This window comes from Etheostoma spectabile, chromosome 19 (assembly GCF_008692095.1).
Source record: "Etheostoma spectabile isolate EspeVRDwgs_2016 chromosome 19, UIUC_Espe_1.0, whole genome shotgun sequence".
NCBI classification, from domain to species: Eukaryota; Metazoa; Chordata; class Actinopteri; order Perciformes; family Percidae; genus Etheostoma; species Etheostoma spectabile.
The window spans coordinates 3,599,731-3,609,042 of NC_045751.1; positions in this window are offsets into that span (position 1 = coordinate 3,599,731).

A 9,312-nucleotide genomic window follows, 5' to 3' on the forward strand; every position below is an offset into this window, starting at 1 on the left:
CAAAATGCTGGCTGCATGCAGATTAAACTCAGATAGAGGAAAAACACAAAATAAAGTGCTGACCACAGGTGTGAACAAAGCTCCATTTTCAAAAACATTTCCAAATGGGGGACTCTCTGAATCTTTGGGAAACGTTTTGAAGATCTTACTCCTTCGCATCTACAAAACCCAAGATAAATGGGATCTTTTATCAGTTTAGATGTTGTATAATTGTACAACTGGAGTCCAAACATCAATGCAGGCTGTAGATTCTAAGAACTGCAACCTTAAGTTCACAGGCTTTAGGGAATTTATCTGATCGCAAACACACCTTATCGTTGCCATTGTTCACATTTTGGGTGAGACTGGGTAAGAAGTGTGAGAAAGTAGTTCACCTTGTTTAAAGTCGGAAAACTGTTTTGAAGCTGTGAAAAAGGCAGGCTTAAAAAAGCAGATCATAATGTCTATGAAGTAGACCCTGCCTGCTTAGTCAAATTCAATAAATAGTATTTTTTTTAAAGGTCCCATGGCGTGAAAAAAATGGTACTGTATGAGTTTTTTAAATATTAATATGAGTTCCCCCAGCCTGCCTATGGTTCCCCAGGTGGATAGAAATGGTGATTGGTGTAAACCGAGCCCTGGGTGTCCTGCTCTACCTTTGAGATAATGAAAGCTCAGATGGGCCGATCTGGAATCTTGCTCCTTATGAGGTCATGAGGGGCAAGGTTACCTCCCCTTTCTCTGCTTTTCTCGCCCAGAGAATTTGGCCCACCCATGAGAGAGACACATCATGGCTTTCAAACAAGCAAAGTGGCAGTTGGTCAAGGACACACCCTCAGCCTCCATCTTGCCCCCCCCCCCCCCATCCTCAAAAGCTACAGACTCATGAACTGAGAAATCCAGCCCCGGCCTCCTCTTAAAGGAGAATTTCAGTCAATTTCTCCTTTAACATGGACTTTGGTGCTTTTAATACCACGCCACCTTTGCTCCCGTTATGATTACTACGGCTACTAAAGGTTGCCACCTTACAACAAATGTAAAAATGGGTGGTGTACAGCTGCGTTCGAAGACAACCTATTAGGCTATTTTTTTTAAGGGGGCTACCCGGTTTTGGCAACTCAAAGCACCTAGTTAAAGTTAGGGTAAGATCATGGTTTAGGTTAAGTATATAAAATATGTGTCTACGTTTTCAATATAATATAATATAATATAATAAGTTTTTCCTTGCCTCTGTGGCCTAGTGCTTGCTCATGGTGGGAACTGTTGGGTTTCTGTAAATAACATCCCAGAGTACGGTCTAGACCTGCTCTTTTATGAAAATAACATCCCAGAGAACGGTCTAGACCTGCTCTTTTATGAAAATAACATCCCAGAGTACGGTCTAGACCTGCTCTTTTATGAAAAGCGCAATGAGATAACTGTTGTGATTTGGCGCTATATTAATAAAATTGAATGGAATATTTAACCAGACTGCAAACTATCCCAAATCTTAATCAAAGTAAGTAAGTAACCTAAATCTAAGCACAGACAGGAAACAGGACAATGACCTTGTCGTCAAACTCATTCCCTTTGTGCGTCCATCCTTCACCCCAACCCCCTCTCCATGACTCCTGTGTCGTTTAAGATCATAACAGACAGGATCAATGTAGCAATTATGTCTCCTCCAAAAGGTGTTTTTGACAAGCCATTTGCAAGTATAAATACCATATTTCTTTAGAAAACAAGGTTGTATACTTGTCCCCAAAACATGCCCGTGTCTTTTCCGAAACATGATGCAAGGTCACAACACGGTCAGATGGGGTGTTTGGAGGGCTTCTAATTTTGGGATCAGGGCTTAATGAGAGGAAGAGAAAACAACCTGCTGGTGAGAACAAGGGGGACGTCCCCAGAGACGAGGCCTACGAGGAAAGGATACAAAGGACAGCTTAGAGGACCTCTGATGTCACCCCAGCACCGGCAGAGAGGCTCATTGAAACCAAAGTGCCTCCGCTGTTTTGCTTTTGTCTGATTCTTGTCGGGCCTGTCCCACTCCTACGATAATGAGCCCTTTGACAAGTGATTAACTTCATAGTGGCTTTTTTATTTTTTTGTTTCTTTACAAGTGTTTGTTTTAATGGCAAGCCTCGGTCCGTCACCTTTTAAGTAGCTACTTCTGTGAATACCTGAGGGTAGATGAAAACGAATTGGAAGAAAAGTTGTGAAGACAGGGCTACATGATTGGACATGTTATAGTTTTCCATTCCGAGTACTTTTGTAATATGATTTATATCATGGTCACATTTCAATATGTGGTTACTTACTTTAATTACATATTATTCTATTCATTTCACATCACTTACTTACTCACATTGCAAGATATTTCGTACTATGGCCACCTCACTTTACTTTACTTAAAAATACTTTTTATATAATGCAACTTTACGTTCATTCAGTACTTTTTGCACATTATCTGTTGTTTGTTGGTTTGCTTTTTACTGTGGAAACACTGCTGCTGCCACAAGGGAATTTCCCCATTGTGGGATGAATAAAGTATTATCTCATCTACTTTAATCTAATCCAATGTTGTAGAGTGTTAAGATAGATAGATAGATAGATAGATAGATAGATAGATAGATAGATAGATAGATAGATAGATAGATAGATAGATAGATAGATAGATAGATAGATAGATAGATAGATATTGATCCCAATAAAATGGGAAAAAACAGTGTTACAGCAGCAACAGCACAGAATATAAATATAAATGAAACACTAGGATACAATATACATACATACAACTTACATGAAATAATAGTAATAGGACAAAATACAAGAACAGATTCATCCTGTGAGATAATAACTTAACAAAAAAGAGAACTAAACTCAAGGTCCACTTTTTATTTCAGAGCTTTCAACTACATCTCCCAGTCTTCGTCAGTGGATGGAGTATTCTCAGATTAGATCTAAGAAAGATTAGATTAGATCCAACTTTATTGTCATTACACATGTACAGGTACAAGGCAACCAAATGCAGTTTGGGTCTAACCAGAAGTGCAATAGCAGTAAGTGCAGGATATATACAATAATTTCATAAGTGCATAAGTGAATAAATATGGAAATGAATACTCTTATAAACAGAATTTTACAGATGGGTTTGTCCTATGAACATAAAATATAGATAACAAGTATTGTGAACAAGATTTACAGCTGGATATGTACTGAATAAAATATACAGGTGGATATTACTATAAGTAGAAATTTTACAGATGTGTACAATGAACATAATATACTACTGGTTTACAGAGTTTACAGGTGAATATGTACCATGAATATATATACAGGCGGCTATTATTATAGACAGAATTTTTACAGATAGATATAAGTAAGGCTAAAATGAGCTGTATAACAATGATTTAAGGTAGTACAAATAAAGTTTGGGCAGAAGCTATCCGAATAAAAGTGCAGAGATGAAGGACAAAATAAAATTTGTGAGCATCTGCCGAGGAAGATTGTGAGATCTGGTTAAAAGCTCTGAAGAAAAAAAATTGAATTATACCAACCTATATAATACCACTGACTTGGTAGGATTATTGTAATTAGCCTTTAGCCTGTTAAACTAATAAACTAATGAATGTTGCCTCTTTTCCCGCTGAAAAGGAGGTTTTAGTTTGTCACGCTGAAATTTGACAAATGGTTCTCCCTTTCCTTGAAGACGTGGCTTTGATCCTCTCGGGTAGGCAGGGGGTACAGCAGTCCCCCCAAGGGATGACCGCCCCCTGATGGGTGAATTGTTTTTACCCCGACTATGATTTGCTTGTGCTGCAACATCTAATTCCAAATCCTATTTTGTCAAATCAATGCCTGGATCCCTTTGTCTTATTAAGGCCGGTCTGGTTTCCTATACTAAGCAGGGTGCTTTAACCCCCCAATGGGGGAGGCAAGCTGAGGCTGCCCCTTACAACAAAACATCACACCACTCCACAGCAGCACGACACTTCCTCGCCCAGCAAATGAGATGAGAGCTTTAAACCATGAAAACAGTGGTTTGAAAAGCTTCTGAAGCCCTGGTAGCACAGAATAAAGATGGGCTGTCCACCCGCCAAAAAAGCCTGAACACAACAGGGAAAAACATCAAAGTGGGATTTTGTCAGGGGGGAAACCTATTTGTTAAAGTGTGCCCACTGAGAAAAACGCAGGTGAATTTTCAGGTAATAGCATATTGCCGTTAAACGCTATGTGTGTTTCTTACTTTTCCGAACTGTGATACCTCTCATTAGAGTGTTAAACAAACTTTCACCTCTTACAATGTTTCTGCTGCTTTATACCGGTTTTTACTTTTGGTTTCAGATTTTGAAAGCCTAGCCAATTCAAATTGTCACATTTTCATAGTAGAACAATTAAAATGCCACATTTTGGAATCATTAGATGACTTGTGATTTTGCGTATGCTCTGTGGACCAGATTTCTGCAAAAAAAGATCACATTTGGTATTTAATAATTAATTTTAGTGACCTTTTCTTTTGTTTGCGACCAGTGTGACTGGTCCCTTGTCTTGTGTCTGTCTGTGTGTGTGTGTCTGTTTATATGTGTTTGTGTGTCTTTTTGTGTGTGTGTTTGTGTGTGTCCCTTTCTGCATGTGTTGTTTTGTCTCCCTCCCACCCATTTTTCCTCTCTGTGTTTTTGTGACTATGGGACGCTGGGATGTCCCACTGTGTTGTTTGTAACTGTTCGTGAATGTTATGTTTCCTGAATATAAAAAAAAACAAAAAAATCAAATTTGATCACAAAAAAGAATTTTAGGAATGACTGAAACATCATTAAGTGGGACAAAAAATTTGCACATATTTTACATTTACAAGGTAGACTGTTTTGAGTTACAATATAATGTACTATATGTGGCACAAATCCCCAAAAATGTCCATATAGTATATAATTGAACTGGGGTTCTGCTTGATTCTAACATCTGCCAAGCAGGAGAATGTGATCCCGCCTCAAATGCCTTGCTAAGAATAAGGTGACAACAGTCGTTTTTTTGTTCTCTGTCCACAGGTGGATTTACCTGACTGTGTGCAACACGATCGCTCTTTGATCCAAGTACAACTGCAATGAACAAGCTTAAGTTAACAAGGTGTGAAATTCTTTAAACAAGGACCTTTTTGTGGTACTTTGAGTGAACAGCAATCCCAAAATAATTGTCACTGAAAGTCAGGAGAGTCAATCAAATAACAATGTGTGCATCAATTTAAATACATTCTATTAAATTTAATTTTCAAAGTACCTTTAAAGTGTGATGTCCTGAAGTATGTTTGAAAAATTTGCACAGCAATGTAATGTAAATAATTTTAGGAAGATATCTGAACATTAAAAAGATTGGGAAATAATGTTGATTGCAATTCAGTATGACAAAATGCATTGTGGTACGTGCACAAACTGTTGTGTTTAACATGATGTCGGTTTTAAGTAAGCAACACACAGTTAACACATTATCAAATGAAATACACAAATCTTCCGCTTATAAAATATTCCAGCATGTATACTGCACATGCTGTTTATACAAAGTAGATAAAAACAGCTTTTTTCCAAGGGGCAGTGTCACTCCCTAGTCGAGTGCAGATTTGAGTCGTGCATGCGTCTTTGCGATGAGTGAAGATGTGAGTTGCGCATGTGTCACTTTGCAGGCCGCTTTTTTTATTACATAAAAAAGCTCTAATGAACCCCACTGTACAATTGGCACTGTCCAATGTGAGGACAGGACAGATTTGAGTCGTGCATGCATCACTTTGCGACAAGTAGCATACAAGATGCTAACGAGAGACTTCTGTAATGTTAACACAGTAAAAATGGACCTACTTAACGAAGTTGGTTCACTGCTGGCTACAAGTTAGCATCAAACACAACAAAGGCTGTCAGTGGAATGGTGTTTTGAGCTAACGTTAGCAATCAAACAGTCATAGGTAGCTACAACGTTTCTGAAATGACTGCTAGCTTTGCTACAAGCTAGCAATTAAACACAACAAAGGCTGTCACTGGAATGGCGTTTTGAGCTAACGTTAGCAATCAATCAATCATAGATAGCTACGTTCCCATCTCCTGTTATTGCTCGTAATGAGAAACATGTATTATTTCATGGATCTTACAAATTTCAGTATGACAGTCATTCCTTAAACGGTTTAAATCTGAGCATGGGCAACTCAAATCTGCACTCGACTTACATCGGGGAGTGACACCGAGCTCGCAGCATACGACATGATACTGAGTGATTTGCATTTGATTGCGTTGAATCTATTTTACTAGCATGGATCACGCCACAACCATGTGTTAGTTAAAGACTTAATGAACATTATGAATGTGCAGATAGATAAATTGATGTTGATGTCGTCCGATGGCTGGTCTGGGAGGATGTGTGATGACCGGGTGGAGGAGACTCAGAGTGGGGGTTCCGTCTCAGAAGCAGTTTTTTGCCTGAATAGTTCACAGACCCCCAGACAGTACCTGTCTATATGCAACAGGAAGGGATGAGGGGGAAGATGGATGAAGGAGAGGGAAAGGGAGGGTGGGTCAAGCAATCAGAAACACAAGCCTGGCTGCGCAGCATGGTGTATGCAGTTTTGTCTGGTAATTAGAGGTGTGGTTTAGGCGTGGCCCTGCTCCCGAACCTAAGTTAAGAAATTAACTTCATTAATCACTCTCTATTTGGACAGAAAGCCAGCATGTTGTGTGAACTTTAAATAAAAAGTTGTTTTCGGCGCATCATGTTAATCCCAAAGTGAATTCTTGGCACAGATGTTTCTTGTATATAAAAGTGAAGAATTCCAAGATGGCATGTTCACGATCTCATTACGAAATTCCAAAGGTTTAGGAGTAAATTTCCTCATGTAATCAGATTTTGCAATGCACATGGTTGTTTATTAAATGGGCTGCGGTGAAGTGTGCGAGTCAGAGTGCAGCACATTCCCCAGTTTAAGTAGTGTATAGGAGTGTCAGTAGAGTGATAACAACAATAAAACAATGCTAATCTCCAATCTAATAGAAATCCACATGTACGTTTTTGCGATCAAATATTTTTATTTTATTTAAACAATTAACAAACAATACACTGGGACATAGGAACGCGTCCCGGGACCAGAAAAAAAACACAGAGAGGAAAGACAGGGAGGGAGAAAGGGGGGGGGGTTAACAAAAACAGCAGGAAGCTCGCAGCTCACCAACAAGACACACAAACACACACAAACAAACAAAAGACATTGACGTAGAGACGGACAATTTCAGCAATGTTGAACCAAGAGCCCGCCGTCTTTTGTGGCGCTCCATTTATGCGAGCCATAGAAAGCTCCATATATATGACATCCAAAAAGGAAACAATCCAGGAACGAATAAACATGGATGACAAGTCATGAGGTGGCTGTAAGTCCAGCAAATACTGCATGTTTTTGAATTTTAGAGAGCTGAAGGGCTGACAGGTCATTCAGAATCAAAACACACATAGCAACAGGTATTACTACTAACAGGTAAACAGATATTTTGGATGCAATATTGTTCCAGAACTGACCAACAGGAGAGCAGATAGATATAGACAGATATAGATGGATAGATATGTACCTTGAGCTTTTGGTGGGCAGAAAGTGCATGCAGAGCTGGTAATTACCTTCATTTGATGCATTTTCACAGGTGTGAGATATGTCCTATGAATGAAATTTTAGTGAATCCGATGATGGTCTGGATTGCGTGACACTTCGGGAATGTTAGGCCATACATCATGCCGGTCAAGATCGTTACTCAGGCCTGGGAAATTGCATTCCCAGACCCTGACAATAGGTAGGCCAAAGCGGCCAGATATCTCTAAGAACTAATAAAGCCTTGATACCATAAAACAGGTTTTTGGCTGCTCAGTAAAAAGTTTCCAGATAGGATGGATGGGCAGAACCCTCTGCAAGGGAACACTGTATTTCTTGAGTGCTGATCTTAATTGAAGGTAAAAGAAAAAAGAAAACAAGCCAACCTCGCTAAAAATGTCTTTTAGATAATGCACCCCCCTCTGTTCTGAATGTAGGGCTGTTATTGGCCTCCCACCAATAAGGAGTGCTGTTTTATTGAATAATGGGGAAAGTGTATGCCAGTGACAAGCTACACAGCAGTATGTTTCAACCAGTCTCCAAGTTTGTAAGAAACATTGGCTAAAAAGAACATAATGGAGTGACCAAGGCTCTGTCATAGCACTTTCTAAGGTAGCCAGCAGACAGACACATCTGGATTAAACCAGGTAAGGAGGGGTCTTAACACAAAGGACCAAGAGTACTGTTTGAATTTGGGAACAGAAAGGCCACCATCCTCTTTCCTCCTCTGTAGAGTAGACATCTTACTTTCCAGATAAATTTAGACACTGCTGAATGTAATTTGTACCAATAACCAGAAGGAGGGGAAAGCAGTAGCATAGAGCTCACAAATTTAATCTTGGATAACACATTCATTATGACCAGAGAGATGCGGGCTTGAATCGACATGGGGAGACTCGTCCAAGTTTCCATATCTTTCCAAACATTGTTCGGGGCAGCAAAATATTTATGCTTAATAACCTGGTTTAAGCAGGGGAAGACCTCAACACTGTTTTTTGAAGTCTAAACTGTAAACTGTTTAACAATGGGGATGTTAGCAGAGATGAGTTGAGTTGTGAGCAGAATCATTTAAATGAAGTAGTGCAGACTTTGACCAGTTCATTTTACATACTCCTCCGATAAGGGTAGGTAAAGAAGAGACTAGAAATCCACATGTTCTTAAACATTCAATCATCATTACCCTTTACTTCTCAAACTGCTGCTCCACATTAAGTATTCTATGTAGTTCAATATAATATTCAAGCATTCATGTGTTCAGTGCCCTCCATCATCTTCTGAATACATTCTGCTGAACACTGATGAACAGTAATTGCTATCCATCTCAATATGTGTCATGACTTGGCAGTAAGTGTACAAATTTGAAAGTGTGATTTTGAGTTTGCAGGAGACACATGCTCAAGAGATCCCGGTGTCATGAATAATTCACAGCCGCAAGAATAACGATGGCAGATAAAACTTTTCCGTGAGTAATTACGCATGTAGACTCATCAGCGTTAATGGTGTGTGTGGACTAAATTTAATCATTTTCAGCATCAAAATGCGGCAAAATGATGCATGTGAGAATATTGTCAAGCAAATATGATTCTGCATATTCGAGCAACAATTGACTAATGCACAGTTTGACCACAATTGTGGGCAGATGAGGTTAAATTCACACTCTCAACCCCCAGCATGCCTGTATTCCTTCCACTTGACTGTGCTCTTTGGTCAGCCCTCTGCGCCTAAGTGACCATATATTGGTC